This window comes from Falco cherrug, chromosome 2 (genome assembly GCF_023634085.1).
Source record: "Falco cherrug isolate bFalChe1 chromosome 2, bFalChe1.pri, whole genome shotgun sequence".
Lineage (NCBI taxonomy): Eukaryota > Metazoa > Chordata > Aves > Falconiformes > Falconidae > Falco > Falco cherrug.
The window spans coordinates 113426450-113443715 of NC_073698.1; the positions used below are offsets into that span (position 1 = coordinate 113426450).

The following is a 17266-nucleotide window of genomic DNA, read 5'->3' on the forward strand; positions in this document are numbered from 1 at the left end:
GGGCATCGTCGAGCATCACCGGGCATTGCCTGGCATCGCCCATCATCACCGAGCATTGCCGGGCACCGCCGGGCATCATCCAGCACTACCGGGCAGAGCCCAGCATCACCGGGCACCACCGAGAATCTCCCAGCAGCGCCCAGCCGCAGCCCGGCGCCCCCCCCCCCCACCTCCCCCGGCGCCCCCCCGGCGGCCGCCCCGCCCCGCCCCGGCGGCTCCCGCGACGCGCAAGTTGCGAGGCAGCGGACGGGCGCGGAGCCGCCTCTCCCGCAGCGCGGCGGGCAGCGGGGTTTGCCCGGCCGGCGGGTGCCCCCGCCCCGCCCCGCCCCTGCGCGCTGGGCGGGGGCAGCGGCGGCGGCGGCGGCAGCGGAGGGAACCGCTGCGCTCCCCGCGCTGCGGGGCCAGCGCCTGCCGCGGTGCGGATGCGTGCGGAGGAGTCCTCGTGGAAGCAGCTCCCGACGTTTCCAAAAAAAAAAACCAAAAAACCCAAACCACCAAACCCAAACAAACCACCCACTTGGATAATTCAAACGGTAAATCTCGCTAACTTCTCGTTACCTTGCTTGCTGTGTGCTTATATATGTGGGTATTTGTGGCTTATCTGGCTTCATTTCGTCATCGTTTGGTTTTCGTTAATTAGCTTCTCTCGTGCTGCCGGAGAACTTGAAATATCAGGGGGTGAACAGTGCAGGACTCTGTTTCGGCTTCATCCTAAAGTTGGGCTGAGGAATGAAAACCTTCCTACTTTACACCACCCTTGCAAATATGTTTCCTTCTTTTATTAACCTGAACGTAGGTGAGATTTCATGTAGCAGCATCCCTGTGAATTTCCTTAGTTTAATTTTTGCTGATGCTATCTGACACGGCATCCATGTGTGTGCTACACACACGCAGTCCCGTGTGCTGATTGTGACTTGGCTTGACTTTGTACGCTGGCATTCGCATCTGAAAATCCAAGCAGGCTTTGAATGTCTTTAGTTTATGATGCTAACGAGTGAACTGTCTCCTGTTTTCACCTTTAATTCAACTTGGGGATCCTGCCGAGGCAAGGTCACCCTAACCAAATCAAGTGGTATTTCTCAGCCCTGTAATTATTTGGTTTATGTTTAAGTGATAGAAACATGCTACGGTTTTTACAGTTTGCAAATTTGTATAGCTTCTTAATCCAGCAGGCTTTTGAGAGGCTACTGATTTTATAAAGTCACTGTATTATTTGGATGCTTTAAGAGACTGGGCAACCACAGGCTTTCTGCATATTATGAAAACCAGCTTGGGAAGTTGCTTTATTTGATATCGTCATTTCATAGACATTTATGCTCTCTACTATTAGCTATTCTTCTTCGTGTATTAACCCAGCAGACATTTACCTGAGGAAAATAAAAATGAGAGGTCAGTTAAGAAAAAAAAATCAGTGTATGCATGGGGAAAAGACTGCCTTATTCTCATAAAAAAGAAAACAGGAGTATCTGTTGCATAGCTGGTAAAAATGACTGATCGGAACTTTGCTGTGAAATAGGAGGTAAACTTGCAAGTTTAACTCCAGAAAAACTTAGCTTTAGGGTAGACCCTGTTGCTCTTCATAGATTTTATTCCTTTCCTTTCTGAGCAGTCAGTCATGTATCGACCTACCAACCTGTGCCTCGATGTGCACGTACCCCTCCCCAGGCACACACGCCGAGCCAATAGATCGTGTCCGAGAACAGGACTTGTGCTTCTGGCTTCTGAGCCACAGAGGACTACCAACAGTGGTGGGGAAAGGAAAAAGACGAGAGTTACAACATTTACTTCTGGGGATGTATTTTAGGGACCTTAGCTTGGAGACCGGTCTCAGTAGTTAAAGAGAGATGGGATGCCGTGACCCTTCAAAGTGTGCTTTGCTCTAAACTGCTGCTTGCTGTGATTACATCTCTATTTGAATTTGTCTTCCAGAAACTTAGGTTCGTCCACCATTTATCTTGCTAGTGTTGAAAACAGCATAGATATGCATTTGTGGGTTATTGCTAGTCTGCTAAATATTAAGATCTGTTGACCCAAGAGACAAAAATTTTGCTTAGGGGCTAAAAAAAGAATCTTTGTTCACGAACATACAAACTGTGTGCAGCGTCAGCACACAGCTAACTTTCTGCAGCGTTGCATTGAACGGGGATGTGGAAGCAGGGGGTATTGTTTCTCCTGCGTGTAGGACGTGAGTGGTTAAGTGACTGGTCAGCAGCGCTGCTCAAAGCATTAGTAACTCCGGGGAGTATTCCTTTCTGAGCACTGGAAAAGGTACAGACAGCAGTTACCTCTGCGCCTGGTTGGTTTAAGTTACTGTAAGCACGCTGCTCTTGGTACCTCTGCCTCTTCCCCATTGCTATTCACAGGCATGACAATGCCTTCTTTGGTGTGATTTCTGCCAAGTCCAGGTTTCTGCCAAGCCTGTCGTTAATATCTGAAAGTTTCTTCATTTTGATTATGGAGACTGAAAGCACTTGGAGTGTCAAAAGAGGGGAAAAAGCTAATCAACTCCAAGCCACTATGAAATGTTAATATAATAATTAAAATAGTCTTCTAGGTAAGTCAGAAATTCTGCTTTCTTAAGAAGGGTATAATCAAACCTCTGTTGGTTTTGTCTTTTTCCCAGAAATTTTGGGCTCTACAGCTCTCCCTGCCTTCAGTGAAACCTGCAAATAAGCAAGTTTCCTTGCATATTTCCTTGCAGAATTCTTCCTCCTCCTTCCTTCCCCACTGTGAGCTCTAAATTACCTGGTTTTCCACCCAGGCAGCAAAAGAAAGGGCTAACAGAATACACTCAGGCAGGAGGCTCTCGCTGCCTGTGGAACCTGGCATTTCAATACTGCGATTCCTCTTGAGCTGGGCTTACAGACAAAAAGGGCTCACGCTGCGTGTGACATCTCTCAGGTGCTCGCAGCCTTTTGTGCCAATTCCACATTTCAGGATGACATACCACTATTTTACTGTTTTAGAGGGCATAGGTGATTAAAAGTCAGGTATTATTAATAACTTACTGATGCACTGCTGTTAGAAGGTAAAACTGAAGTTATTGGATCTGAAAGAGTAACACCTTTTTGCCCCCGTTTCCTTGAAGTTTATTAATCGGGAAAAGCCTCATATACTGCCAAATTTGGTGGCTTGCCCTTAGTACTAGCCCTTCATCCAGGAACAGAAGGAAAAAAAGGATAGCTTCAAATTGAGAGAGAAGCTGACTGTAAGACACCTTTAACTTGAAATCAGGGTTTATACCTTTGTCTTTTAAATGACTAATCTGTACCTGTGGGTGTCCATTTAACCTGTGGGATAACTTTAGAAACTGCTGGAGGCGATTTGTACTATAGGATCTTAAGTGCTTAACTTAATATAGGTACACGATAAAATGCATTTTCAGTATTTGATGGGTTGTATCTCTTGGCTTTGGATGTTTTGGGGGGTTTTTATTGTTTGGTGTGTGGTTTGTTTTGGGGAGTTTTTTTACTGTTACATTCTTGCCTGAAGGGTTTCTCTGTAATTTATGATTACAAACAAAGGTTACCGACTCTCTAATTCAAGCTTCAACCATTATGGTATTTTCATACAAATGCTCATTTACTTTGTCATAGCATTAGCAAGAAGGATCAGTCAATGTGATCCATTATTCTGCAGCTACTGTGTGAAGAAGCGATTCTATCAAAAATCTGTCCCCTGGTTATGTTTTTTTGCAAACTAATTATATATATCAGACACAATGTTGCCCTCTACTACTACATTATGTTTCCACATGTAATAAAGTTGGAGAAGTTTCAATGCAAGAACAAAATGAAGTATTTTTTCAATTGACATGTGATGTCCATGATGGGAAGTTGCACAAGGCACTTGCTCCTGGCAGAGGAGCAAGTCCTTCAGTGTATACACTTCACAATTTAATTTAAAAAACGGGGCATATGTCATAAAATGTTGGGAATGTGTATTATATATATTGAATTTCAAGTGTTACTTTCACGATGGTTCATCTGACAAATTAGTGATGGAGTAAGAGATGGGAATTGATGGTCATTTCCTTCGTATGCTCATGACCTCAGTTCTCTTGCAGTTCCTGGAGGAAGAAAAGCACATGGGAGCGCAGTAAACTATGCAGACCTGGCCATCCCAAGAACTGACTAAACATTTTTGGGCTTCCCTTGCATACAGTAGAAGAGTGTCACAATGTCACTTGGGAGGCTTACTTGGAAATGCAAGAGTTGTGAAACTGGGTTTGACTCTTACAGCTGTACCTGTACCAGCTAGTTTCAAATATCAAACAGGCGTTGCTCTACCATGAAGCATCATCAGCTGAGCACCACAAAAAGCCTGTTCTAAGGACTCTCACATCACTAGCTTCATTGAAAAATGAGAGGGTTTCTATAAATCACTAGCTGTGATATCGTCTCTTGAAAGACTGCAGCAGCATACCGCCAAGCAGCCTCGTTGAATACGTTTAAGCATTGTTTTTTCTTGCCAAAATGCAAGCTGAGTTTTGAAAGTTTTGAGTGGTCAGCAGCCCTGAATTGAAGATAGGGCTTATCAAAGTGAAAAATGGCCACCTAAATTCCATTTTTTCATTATTTTTCACTAGAAAAATCTTGGGCCTAATGCATAGCACTTTGTAAGAAACCATCACTCCACTATGTTAAATGACAGTGTTACTTTTTCAGGCTCTGACTGAACTGGGTTTTTGTTGATGGTGCAAAATAGAAAAGTTTGATGGCAAAACCATCTGAAAAAGAATCAGCAAGTCAGCTGGCCCAAGTGCAAACACAGCAGTTATGCCTTTGGTGCTAACCAGTAAAAAGTCATTCTTTGCCACAGGGAATACTGCATTGCACAGATGCCTTATTAGCAGGACTGTCGCTATGAGGTGCAAAGAGAGGCTAAGGTGATCTAGCTACTTGTCTATGTAAATATGTGTATGCGCTTACTTGTGTATGTACACAAACAGACATACCAATTTCATGGAGGCCAAATATAAAAACCCACATGAATGAACAAAAAATGAAGGAACGCTGGGAATGTGACTTGCTGGAGAAAGAGGAAAGGAGAGCAAAACCAAAAACTAGAGACCCACAGAAAGGTCTGATCCATTATGGACAGAGTTGGTGGGGACTAGAACTGGCTTGCCTAACCCAGAAAAGGTACTGCTTGTGCCGTAACGAGAGACGATGAGAACGTGGAGGATGTTTTATGATAACACAAAACCAGTGATTCCTCCAATAGGTACTTCGTACCTATTGAAGCGTAGTTGCATTTAGCAGCTTCTCCTGACTTGAGGAGAACTTCTGAACGCTGCTGTTATAAGTCACAATCAAAAATATGATGATTCAAGGAAAAATTGACCTTCAGAATACAATTTATGAGTGTTTGATTACTATACCTGTAATAGTGTAGTTATGTCTTCAATAACAATTATGGGTAAACAGGCACAGCTTTGTGCTGAATTATAGAAGTTTATTTTACTCAAGTTTCATTCCCTTTCCCTATAGTAACACTTCCTTCCTAGAGCTGTCTGTAGCTGGTTCCTACAGCAGCTGAACGAGGAGAGTAGAACAACTGGCTTGGGTCTTTTTGTGGACAGGAATGCTAGATGTTCTCTGCTTATTGCTTCTTACCTGACAGAGGACGCGGTGCTCAGTGCATCACTCTTAAGGTCAGCAGCATGGCGTGACTTCAGCATCACATTGCACCTTCCCTCCTCCCTCCTTTTCCCAGTCCCACCGTTTTTCTCACCTCACAGCAGCTGGGTTTCAGGCAGACCATACTCTCCTGAGCTGAGTCTCCTGGACCAGCTCATCTCCAGACCATGCTCATCCTCAGCTGAGTCTCCTGGTCTTTTGACTTCCTGGGTTGCTGCTGATTGCGCTCACATGAAAGCACTGGCGCTGCCCTGACTGAGAAACTTTCTGTGTGGGCAGCAACAATCATCGTGGCTGTTGTTTTTCCCTGAGGTTGCTGCAATATTTGAAAAACAAGCACTTCCCAGTTGTAAGTGCAGATTTCTTTATATCCTAACCACATTTGGTAGTCTCTAGATGCATAGATTTGAGCCATAATTGGGGTTTTTTGCTGAAGAAGAATGATCCTTCTTCTGGAAGAAAGGAAACATATTCCTGTCCTTTTACCTAGCATAAATGCTGTTGATTTTGGAGCGCTAAATCTATTCAGTTTATTTGTACTAAGCATAAGATCATCTATGAAGTTAATCATGGAAAAAAAGTAGCTATCAGTACTTGTTCTCTTATCCTTAGCTCTGCTGAATTATGAAAGATCAGTGTAGCTTGGACAAACCGCCGTTGTAGGCAGTGATGGAGCCCACGGAGTACGAGTTCCCCAGCTGACTGTGGTGGCTGTGACACACTGACTCACTGGTGAGAAGGCGGTGCTCTGAAACCGAGAGAGAGACAACAGAAACGGAGAGGTCTGTTAGCAAAAAATTATCTTTGGGAGAGATTTCAGGCCACGGTTTATTGGTATCTTAACCACTAGAGGATGTAGGCAAAGTTGGGCCACATCTGTATGGTTTACAGATGCAGCCCAGCCAGTTATCACAGTATTTTCCTCCAGCTGGTGTTACTACAGGACAAACTTCTAACATTGCCACAGACAGAAAGCAATAAATGTGGCTTGGGTGAAAATACTAGGAGTAATGTGTACCACTCTCTGGACAACTTTATTCAGAAAACAGATTTTAATAATGCAGTGTAACAACTGCTGTGAAGTTGTGAGGCTTGCACCACTTGTGATTGTCCAGGAGACCCTCCTGAGTATCATGTAATGTTTTAATTAATAGTTTAATAAGAATTAGCATTTCATTATTTGTTAACAGTTTAGCTGAGGGAATAACTTGTACACTCGGTAAGCATGCAGGTGAGAAAAGGTTGAGGAGGAATGCAAACGGGTTGAACAACTGAGTATTTAAAGCTGTTTTACGTAACGTAGCTGAATAGAACAAGTATCAAGGATACCCTTGGGCAGGAACAACGAGGAGTGCAAATATAACAGCGGAAATGACTGACTGGGCAGAGATGTACATCCCAATCCATGTCAGCGATATCACAGGGCTGATTCATGCTCGGATGATGTAACCGTCAGATCCTTTTTGAAAAACTGCTGCATGGTCATCCACATCCTGAACCCGGGTATGTGGGGAACGGAGAGCAGGGCTGCTCTGCAAGGGCAGACGTGCTGGCAGTGGAGGTGACCCCAGCGCAGGCACTGCCTCACCCCAGGGACACAGCCAAGCGCGGGCAGGCAGAGCCAAGTGCTGGTACATGGCACCCATCGACAGCCCCAGCACAGGGAGGGGATGAACGATGAACCAGGGCCTGGGGCCACCCCAGGGAGCAGCCAGGAGCAAAAAGTGACATCGACGTTATTTAATGACATAGAAAAAAAATCCAAATGTACCAGACAAAACAAGCAAATAATATAATTATGCACTCAAGAAAACAGGGAAGTCAAACTTTAGAAGTCTAATAGCTTTTTTGTAGCTGTAAAAGATGCATTTAAGGCTGTTGATTTCTTTCCTAGGGAAATGACTTCCATTCTGTCCTGTCTAACGCTTGTATCTACATAAACAATCTTCTATATTGGGTTTGCCCAACATAATGGCATCATTACCATCTCTTCTGCACAAAGAAATTTTGCATTAGGGTTATAAATTAAGCTCATTCTCACTCTGCCTTTTACTGAAGGCTTTTAATTTTTTGTTTCCAGCCAACCCTTACTGTTCTCAAGGACTGTACTGCAGGTCTTATTATGAAATTACCTGAAGACTGACAGTTGCCAGTGGCGAAAAGGGCCCCTGCTGTTTTGGAAAAGCTGAAATGCGTCCTGCTTTTCATCTAGACCAAAAGCCTTGGGTGGCTGTGGGGTTTGAGTGTTTTTTGCTTTTTGCTATTTGGTTGGTATTTTTTGTTTTTAATGAATATTTTAGGTTGTTTATACCTGGAATAAGCAACTGTTCTCTATTAATAATGAGGATCTATGGGTATGTCTACATTCACTTCCCTGATTTGCTGTTAAGTCCCTACCTCCCGATCACCCAGACTGTATCGATGTTAGTTTCTGATCGAAACCTGTCGTGGAGCAAACCAACCAGTTTCCTTCAAGGCAGAAGTGTGGATTTAGCTGTAACTTGCTGAGGAGACCATTTCATATAAGCGCAATAGCTGAGAGCATACCCAGCCTGGGAGCTTTCTGTCCTACATAGCATTTTCTGGCATGCTCCCAGCAGATCTTCTGCCCTTGAGGGCTCACAAGCCCTCATGCCATGTCCAAGGACATACAATTTATCTCCCCCTTGGTATCATGCTGTCAAACTACCATTCCACTGGGTCAACCCTCACGTCAATTCCAGTATTTTAAACCATAAAACCTCCAAAAAACAGCAATAATGTCTTTCAGCTACAGGGACCTGTGTTAGATGCCACGCAGTGTGGGCATGGCTGTTTGCGCAGCTCTAAATGGAGGTAACATGAATATTGTGGGCAAGGGAGCAGGGCTCTCTCACCCATAGAGACATCGTTTCTGTTTGCTTTAGAGATACTTGGTTCAGGCTTAAGCCTTTTTGTTTGCATTTCAGATTCTGACAATGGTTTCTCCTTGGGGAAAGCAGATAAGGCTCCCTTCAGGCCAGGGTGAGCCAGTTTCCACTGGACAGACAGACAAAATGGAAGAGCAAGATGAGCAGCCTAGGATGGCTCCATTCGTTTTTGGCACAAGTGTGCTTTGAACTATCTGTGAACACAAATTTGACCTAGGAAAGACCTATATTTGGATACAGCTACTAAGGCAAGACAAGTAAAGAGGGCTTAGGTGTGGAGCCTGCTCATGGCTATCTGGACTGGCACCCAGTGCCTGAAAGTGGTGGGCTATCCAGATCCCCAAGTAACAGCAAAGAACAGGGGTTTTCCAAATGCTGACAGTGATCTAGAAAACTACTGCTCTTTGGTGAAGCACTTGCATGGTCCTGTGGTGAGCAAGAGTCTGAGCTGCGTATATATGATATCGCGACATTATCGGAATTCTCAGTCCACTGTAGCCACCTAAAAGCCAAGTGTGTCATCTGCAGTTAGATATGTGATCTTTAATCAGCGGCAGCAGCTCTGGGTGTATATCTTCTTTTTAAGATGACCTATTAAGCTGTCATCTGTAGCTACTTGACCTATAATAGAAAACGCCATCAGGAAAAACAAGCACTAAAATGGAAAATAGCTTTACTTGCTTTCATTAACATTCATCTGACACTCCGAAAGGCTGCAGCTGGGCCAACACAAACACGCGTGGAGTGCAAGTTCACCATGATGCTACGCCCTGATTACCTCTTTCTAGCACATTTATGTTTTTTCTCTCAATTCTCAGGTAACAAGTCAAGTCTGCTGTGCCATAGCCCCACGCTTGATCTTGTCCTGAAGTTATTTATTGGCTCTCCTGGCAGTTTGTTAGACCGATGGCACTCGTTTCTTGTTATATATAGCTACGTATAAGAAATAAGCAGAGCACGTTTAGTCATTTTAGTTATTTCGAACTACTAGAACAAAGAAAAGGAGTGCATAGTTGGACTCAAACTTCACCTGTTTTTCAGTATTCAGAAGCTAAATTCACAAAAGATACCAGAAAAGTGTGAAAAATATTAATTAGGAAAACCAGACATCAGATTTACAGTGAGATTCTTTGGGGATTTTTAGACATTATCCTTCATAAGCAGCTGCTGGCTCAGTGGTGCACATCATTGGTTATGGGAAAGATTTCTGTCTAAAACATGACGTTTAATTTCAGAAAAGTAGTCATTAATTTTGAACTTGAAAAGTCTGTAAAGCATGTCAATCATTAATGACAACTAACAAAAATTCTGAATGTAGCAATAACTTCATCTTTAAAAAAGAAAAGAGGATAAACGCATCTTGCACATTTTCAGGGCTATATAATACAGCACTCTGCTGTGAACGGTACTTCTGAATATTTAAACACAGTTTCCTCCTTGGGTACTGGTGGGGAAAGAGGAGGAAGCATAAGGAAAATGCTAGGTTGTGAAGCCAAAGAGGAGGGGAGGAAAGAAGAGTGGGGGGAGCTGTCTCTCGCAAAGGCAGCCCCCAGACTACAGTGACTAGGTTCTTGTTTAGGTGCAAAATGTGAAATGCACGTTGACATTTAAAAAACTGGGGAAAATCCCCCAACGTTAACCAAGGAATGCTGAACCAAAGAGTAGAACTACGTCGTTTTGAAAACACATTCTGCCTTCAGCATCCAAATGTTTCTTGTCTTGTGCTCTGAAGAGCTAACGTTGATGAACTGTAACTGATGGAGCTGGGGAAATAACGTTTGTGGTGAACTGTATATCCACTGAAACGATGCTATTGAAAGTGGAAAAATTATTTGTGAATACACCCAAATAGTTTTTTCCAGAACAAACTTTGACAAAACATTATTGAGCACAGAGACCTTCTTTTCTTTTTTTTTCTTTTTTTTTTTTTTTTTAACAGTTTTGATAAAGCAGTAAAGAAAAATAATTGCAACAGGACAGCAGTATTTCCGTTTCCCTAATAGCTGAGTAATTAGAAAGCACTTTCTAGATGCAACATCTTGCTCTTCGGGGGTTTCTCATCTTGCAGTGGTTTTAACGTCACAAAGGACCATGCCCTCTGGCTCTCCTGCTCCTCCTGCATGCTACAGGCTGTTCTTAAACAGGCTCGGAGCCACACAACAGCAGCCAGACTGCTGGAACAAGCCGCTTGGAGCACTGTTCTTGCAGGTATAAGTGACCTGGTGCAAAGCACTTGTTTTCTCCATTGAAGAAGAGGGCCTGAAATGGGCTTTGGTTAGTAGCTGTGAGGGGAGATTAGGAAGAAACCAGCACCCTGTGTTGCAAGGTGTGCGGGCACCCACCCTTGGAACTGCTTTACTCATCCCCAGCGCAGGCAGAGCTGACCTCTGCTGGAATAAAAGTGTATTAAAAAAAAAACAAAAACAAAAAAACCAAAAAAAAAACCCCAAGGGATTTGATTTACATCCAGATGGAGTGAGGAACACATTTTTGGCAAACTCCCCTGTTCTTTTCAATACCTGTTTGCAGAAAATCCCGTTAAATTCTTCTTTCTCAAGACCTATTTGTGAAGGCTAGGTGATGCAACACGTGGAAAACGATACACCAGGAGCAGGGTGTCTGGGTGGCATCCATGTGAACCGCTTGCAAGAATGGGCTGTATCTGCTGGATTTGGACATATCTTGAGGCAAGGTCAGAGAAGGAGGAGAACGGGTGCTCATTCTCTTTGGGAAATGCTTTCCGCTGCAGACACACAGAGATGCTTCTCTTCCTTAAAGGACTCGTGGTCTCCACTACTGCAGTATCCCCTGCTTTTTGCTGAATGTCCCACCATAGTCTGTATGGTGGAAAGGTGGCCGTTCCCTTCGTTTCATTGATTGATTGAAAGAGGCAGACCCCTGCCTATGGACAAAGCCAGGGATGATATGCTGGGTCAGGGAGTTTGCTTCTCATCTTTCCACATAACGCAGCAATGATGCTGACTGACTTCTCAAGTGCATGGTGAGGATAAACTGGTGACTGTCTGCACAGTTACCAGGATGGTTGCAACACACACATCAGCTTGTAACAGTCAAAGGGAACCTTGTCTAGTGGTTTAGAAATTGCTCGTCTCTGTCTCCATCAGAAATTTCACGAGAAAAAGCTTTGTATGAAATACTGGAAAAGCAGATTTGGCCAAAACTTATCTGGCATAAAAACTGAATTAAAATGGATTTTAAATGCAGTAGGATGAGAAAGCAAATAAAATTTCTCTGACCTGGATGCATCTGTTTGCTGAAATCTGGCTTCCAGCATGTATCAGAGAGGTATGTAACCAAGAAAGAGAGGGGACAGTACACACATCTTTTCTTATAAACCTGTGAGGCACCTTGGTGGAAGTGGCACAGGAATCTAGAGTGAAATTTAAAGCAGAAGCACAGAACCTAAGTTAAAGGCAGACTGACAGAGGGATGTGTTGAAAATACAAGTAGGACAACACCATTTACACAGGAAGGAGCACTTGTAAACACCAGCAGCTGCTTTAATTCATCAGAGCTTACTGTGGTTACAAACGCAATTCTAACTTTTCTTCTGCAAATTCTTTCCATAAAAGCAGTACTTACTCTAGGTGTGACCAACCTGGTTGTTCCCTTAACTGTTATTGAGAGAAATGTTTTTGCAGTGCCATAATTTTGTGATGCCTTTCCTGCATACCTAATGTGTTGTACACCTATGATGAAATGATTTTTACTTTCTCATTTTTTATTGAGACAATATTGTGTGGGCTTCTTTGGCAGTAACCTGACACAAAGCTTTGTGTGTTGAGCCCAAACACATTTACCTTCTGGAAGCTCTTTCATTTAATCTAGAGGAGCATAGCTTATTTGAAGAATGATAAAATTCCAAGGTCAGCCTGAAAATTAAGCCATTTATATAAAAAAGGTTTGCTCTTGTACAGATGTAGGTATGAGTCACTGACCTGAGAACTCAAAGCATTGCAGGGATATTAATATAAAAATCAAGATTTTAATAAATTGAAGTAATTGAAGAAGGCAGGAAATAAAAAGACTTGTTTGTCTTGACTGAAAAAGTAAGCTTTTTTTCTGTGGTAATAAGAACAGATCATACCCCTCGTGTTCCCTGTTACAAATCTGGACCAACACCTGTCAACCAAGTGCTGTCACTGGAGGTTCTGCCCTTTAAAGAGTTGTAGGAATTGAGGAGAGTTAAGGATCAAGAAGTATTGCTCTAGCTTTTGGTAAGAAAGACTTTGGCACCCCGTCTCCTTTATTCAGACTCTCCTCTTTCTGCCTGTAACATTTGCCAGCTCTGAAAGAGCTGAGCTGCAATAAATATAAGAAATATCCTGGGGGTGTAGGGGTGGAGAGACCCTGTGGGCAGAAGCGTTCTTCTCAGACCACAGCTACCTCCCAGCCAGGGACGAGAAGGTAGTTTTGATTGAGAGCAGAGAGGGGGAAAGAAGGGGAGAAAAATACCTTCCTTCCTTCCTTGGCATCTTCACCTCCTTTGAAAACCTGTCCTAAAAGTAAGAATCTGTTTTTTCTTCTGTCTCTGTAGTAAACTACAGGAACCTGTTCTTACCCCTCTTGCTTGGTGCCTTTGTGGGGGAGCAGTGTCACACCCAGCTTTCAGGCAAGAGCATCATCGCCAGCATCTACAGGGGAGCAGCTCATACACTGCAATAAACTGGCTTAGAGTCAATTCAATTTAGATCAAAGTGATGATAATGTGCTAAAGGAAGGCACTAAAGAGGTAATTCAGAAGAAGTTTCTGCCTTCTGAAAGGTTACCCAGCTAGCTACTCATATGCTTTTTGTTTGTTTGCTGTTTAGATTCCAAGTTACTTCTAAGTACTCAGTACCCAGACCTGATGGTTTTTGTGTGCTTGTCTGTTTTTTACCCAGTTTTATCTATGTGATTGGAGCCACCCATGGGAGGTAGAAGAAGGGTCCCTATCAGAAGGAAGGAGCTACAGGAACAAATAAATTGAAAAGATAAAAATACTCCTAGTGCCATCTCTGCTTTGCAGATGCTCCACTGTGCCAAGGAGGAGGCTGTACCACACAGCCTGTGGCACTGGGCTGTGCGTGTGAACAGAACAGCAAAAACTTGTTCAAACAGGCTCTTCTGCTGTTAACTTGCTGCCTTCCAGGCACAGGCACAAGCCACTGCCACCCCTTTATGCTCGGTGCTGACTACGACACTGCTTGCGAGCGAGTTCTGAAGGCAGGAGGCTTGTCTTGGAGAGCAAGGCTTGGCCCACGCCGCCTGACAGGCTGCCTCTCCTCCTTGCACCACGCTGGGGAAACCAGGCTACGGAGGGAGGGAGGGAAGCTGCTGCTACCTCCGGCCTCGTGCGGGCTGTGAGGGATCTGCTGGTCCTGGGGTTTCCTCCCCTGCCTGGTTCCGTTAAGTGGTGGGCAGTCGCCTTGCCCTGGAGAACGCGCCCCGTGCCGGCATCGGGGAGTGGGCTGCGGGGTGGCTCTTCCTGAGCAAGAAGGCAGGAGCTGGGCTGGACTCTGGGACTGGAGCTGGGAAACACGACAATGATTGCTGAGCTGCAGCAAACGTTAACGGGTTGCAAAAGTTCAGCAAGCCTGAACTAGGCATTTGGGTAAGAGTAGTGTTCAAAATGTAAATATACATATTAAGTATGACCTGAAAGAGGCGGCTAAATCAAAATGCAACAGAATAAACACAGATGATAAGGAAGAGATGGACTAATTACAGGCAAGAGACTGCAATAGAACTTTGGTTATACCATCTACCTGTTTCTCCCTCATACCATTCTAGCACTTTATTAGACCTTTCTGAACCACCCAACATACCGTCAGGTCAGCCTTAACAGAGCACTAGCTGGGGATAAGATACCGTGATTAAAACTCATGGAGACTATAGCAGAATAGATCAAATTATCTAAGTAGTTAATTGTCATAATTTGAAATTACTTATCTTTTATGCAGTCAGAATCATAATCTAGGCCGTTAGCGACTACTTCGGAGTATTTCTGGCCATAGTTTATGAATGCTGAAAGGGTATTGATTGGACGATGGTACGATGAATGTGAATTTTCATATGAAAAAATGAAAGGTAGCAAGCCATTTGTGTAAACAAGTTTGTAATACTGAGTCTTGCAGTGGGATATACATAAAAGTCACTTCAAAAGTGATAGTGTGTGATGGTCAGTGCTGGGATAATCTGATCTGCCAAAGTACAATCAGAAACAGCGCAAGCAGGAATCACAGAGCTGGCTTTAGAAAGGACTAAGGATGGAGATCCCATGAAAGAGCTTCCCACCCTGCAGGGAGCCCCTTGGCTCTTGGAGCTGCTGCTGGCCCGTGGCTCAGAGGGTTTGGCTTTAACTCCCCCCTCTGCCTAAGCGTGTGACCTTGGCCTCACCGTTTAGTCTCCCTGTGTCTGACTTTCCCGACTCGTAAGGCAAGGTGGGGAGCATTCCCCTGTTTAACAAAGAGCTAGGAAGAAAAGTGCATGGAAGAATAAGAGGTACTTGAAGTCTGCAAGGAGAGGTCACGCGTAAATTGCTCAGATCTTCCTGCCATGAGGTTCCCTGCAGCTCCGGGTTGGGGGTTACTCGTTCTGTTATCTTGGAATGGGAACATGCAAAATACCTACAGGTAAGTCTTAAGCAGGGCATGCAGTTTTGGAGGTCTCCATGTAGGAGATGTGCCTGCCTATGATTTTATCTGTAGCCGGCCATAAATTTAAAGGAATTAGCAAGCGGTGGCTGGGTCTTGCAGCCCTTCCCTCCCAGCAAGGTGACAGAAGGCTCTCACAGCTGGTTCTGCAGACCTTTACAAGACCTTTCCATCTTCCCTGCGTACAGCAATGTCAACTGATCATTGATTTTCAATACCACTTTTCATCACTGAAATGTTGATACTTTAATTAATCAGGAGGACCCACACGGGTTGGAATTAAAAAATTAGGAGTACTTATATCACAGAGCTTAGTACAGCGACTCCCAGGCAGTCATCAGTGAAACTTTTGAAGCATGCTTTCCTGTAGTTCTTGTTCTTATGAAAGTTTTCAGTCCCTCTGTTCCCTCATACAGATTTTCTAATGTCTAATAATAAGTTGAACACACACTGTGACTTTTCCATTAACAGGAGTTTGCCTTGTGTCTATTTGGCAGCATGTTTTCATCAAACGTATAGGGACTCTTGATCTCTCTGCAAGTTTAGTTAAAACCAGGCAAGGACTTCAAAAGGAACTCATGGGGACTGATAGACAGCATGATCTTGTAAGCATCATTTCCCAAGGAAACAGGATTAAAAGACTAGCAGCTGGCTGTGTGGTAGGCTAATTCAAACCTTCCTTTTCTGTCAGTTAAAAAAAAAAAAAGTGAGAACGTATATTTTTTTAACAATGTTTATTAGCAGAGTTTCAGTCACAGGGAAATCAACTCCCCAAATATTTTTTTTTTTCCATTAATAGGGTCTTGAAGGCAGTTTTATGTCCTTGTATAACTAAAAGAAATTACTTTTTTTAAGTGCCCTTTTTTTACTAATTACTGGTGATCTGCTTTGTCAGGGATTTCCACTGCACAGTGTCTCCTTTGAAATAATTGCAAAATCATTATCTTTTTAGGGTTGTTTTAAGCAACATGACAGAAACCTTCCACAGCCTGTTTTCCTGCCGGAATTTTTATCCTTCTTGATTATCGGCTGTGTTCCCATGACAATTCCTGTGCTCACGCATCCCAGAATTAGCTCCTAACACGTTCCAGCCTGATGGTACATCAAGCCCACTCAGTGCTCTGGAAACTACATGTACGCAATAGGCTCAGAATCTGTGGGGAAAGTAATTTGGGTATTAAGACTATGTGATTGAAAGATGGGAGAAGGGATGGACAGAAGAGAGAGGAGAAAGGAAAAGATACTTAGGATTATTCTTTTTTTAAAACTTTTTTTTTTTTTAATTTAAATGCCTCACGTCTGTAGGGTAACATCTCTACAGTTAGTATATACTGTTGATGAAATGGAACACTAGCTTGAAAATGACTTATCAGTTTATCTTCAGAGTCAACTGATAAGGCGAGCAGCTCTGTATTTTGAGTTACCTTTCCTGCAGCTTTCCTGCACTGCACCCCCAGTTTCCCTGGAAGCTCCCTGTCTCCATGAGGTGCCTGTGTGTCATTCCCACTTTCAATGCTGCTGCATAGCTGGGTGCATTCCAGCTGCAGAACTCCGTACCTTTCTCAAGATTGCAACAGTCATCTTAGTCAAAACCTGAGCAAATCCTAGTAGAGATCTACTCAAAAGAAACCCCTCTGTGCTCAGTTCTAGCTGCGAGAATAGTGCCAGACCTGATGGTATAGATCCAACAGAGCCACTAGCTGAGAAGGGAGCATCCAAATACCCCACTACTGCTGGCTAAGTCAAGGTCCATCCACATCAAAAGCTCCCAGCAAGTGCTGGTTTGGCTCCAAATTGCACTGGTCATTTGCTAGGAAGACCACCTTCACGCTCCCATGTTTTGTGGCCAGCACGGATGTTTCTTAGCCAAGGTGCAATGAATTCCAGGCAGGGCTCCTGACAGACCTTCGTGGAGAGCCAGCACTGTTAGCAGGACGTGTCCAACTCTAATACAACTACCCAGAGAGCTGCTAGATAACTTCCTTCTGCCATTAGTTGAAGTTCACAGTTGAAAGCCATTCTGAGGCTTACCAGACATTTTTGCCCCCCTTTACTTGGA

At 43.8% G+C, this 17266-nt stretch overlaps 1 protein-coding gene across 3 annotated transcripts in view; it reads left to right on the top strand.

The window, feature by feature from the left end:
• Positions 1-284: 284 nt before the first annotated feature.
• HTR1F (5-hydroxytryptamine receptor 1F) overlaps positions 285-17266 on the top strand; it is a 118493-nt gene continuing 101511 nt past the window's right edge. For all 3 annotated transcript variants that reach the window (XM_055702856.1, XM_027814330.2, XM_027814331.2), the window contains exon 1: positions 285-533. The gene's annotated coding sequence lies outside the window, so the exon portion shown is untranslated. The remainder of the gene's footprint in view (positions 534-17266) is intronic.